Source organism: Penaeus monodon, chromosome 22, assembly GCF_015228065.2.
Source record: "Penaeus monodon isolate SGIC_2016 chromosome 22, NSTDA_Pmon_1, whole genome shotgun sequence".
Lineage (NCBI taxonomy): Eukaryota > Metazoa > Arthropoda > Malacostraca > Decapoda > Penaeidae > Penaeus > Penaeus monodon.
In genome coordinates this window covers 27,936,554-27,936,967 of record NC_051407.1, presented here as the reverse complement: position 1 = coordinate 27,936,967, position 414 = coordinate 27,936,554, and the positions used below count along the sequence as shown (strand labels likewise).

General features: G+C 49.5%; 1 protein-coding gene across 1 annotated transcript in view; it reads right to left on the bottom strand.

The window, feature by feature from the left end:
* The window catches only part of LOC119587406 (serine/arginine repetitive matrix protein 2-like), a 23,010-nt gene that overhangs the window by 8,475 nt on the left and 14,121 nt on the right, over positions 1-414 (bottom strand). The window lies entirely within an intron of this gene.

The window sequence follows — 414 nt, the reverse complement described above, 5'->3', positions numbered from 1 at the left end:
TCCTGCTGGGACCAGCGTCCCAGCAGGAACCAAGATGACAATTATGCTTGACCGGAAGTGACCTTCAGAACGAGCCTCGTCACCGTTTGGTCAAGACCTTCCCATTAGATCACGCACTGACCTGGAGTCTGCTGGATCTGGCCGGGCTCTCCTTCTACTTCTGGCCGGCCCGGAACACGGCGCGTCGTTCGCCCTTACAAACACGTACTCCAGACTATCGCATTATGTGTTCATTTATTTGTGCTGTACTCTTAAATCAATAAAAAAAACAAGCCTTGCCAATCTATCATTGTTATCCAATAGCCCCATGTAAGAGGCAACCACAACCTCTGACAGTCTGGTGACAACAGTGTCCATTAGGTCGCATTATTGTGAGAGGACGGTACTGCCAACTCTAGCCGACAAACACGATAA